Genomic DNA, 499 nt, shown 5'->3' with positions numbered 1-499 from the left:
GTCGAGTTTTGGGTGGATCACCGCGTGCCGCGATTTTGTGGCCAACTGCGAGACAGGAAGTGAGTCCAGTGCTTTTCTGCTCATTAACAGCTACCAGATCATTGCCTGTGATGGAACTAGAGGAAGATCGTAGATTCTGCTAGCCCATTAATCTAGCTCTGTTTGGGACAAACTAGCGATGCGAGCATGGTGCTAGCATGTTTGTCCAGCAGTCGTTGAGTGTTGGTGAGTCTGATGTAGACAGGCTGGGCTAGAGAGGAGGGCTCTCGGTATGGTGAGCCAAAACTGGCAATAGCAGAGCAAAACGGGGCGAAATGTCAGTAACGAGTTACATCAATCATTTTAATTGGGATTTGTTGTGCACTGCTCCGAGCTAAAGGTACTCGGATCCATTTTTGTGGTACATTGATGATAGGAATACTCGTATACAGAATAAACTGGCTGCTTCCAACGCGATGACTACCGATGGGATCGTCTGTATTTTCTGCTGAGCCGTGGC

The sequence above is a fragment of the Phytophthora parasitica genome, assembly GCF_000247585.1.
Source record: "Phytophthora parasitica INRA-310 unplaced genomic scaffold supercont2.3, whole genome shotgun sequence".
In the NCBI taxonomy this organism is placed as follows: Eukaryota; Oomycota; class Peronosporomycetes; order Peronosporales; family Peronosporaceae; genus Phytophthora; species Phytophthora nicotianae.
Note: the sequence above shows the minus strand (reverse complement) of the source record.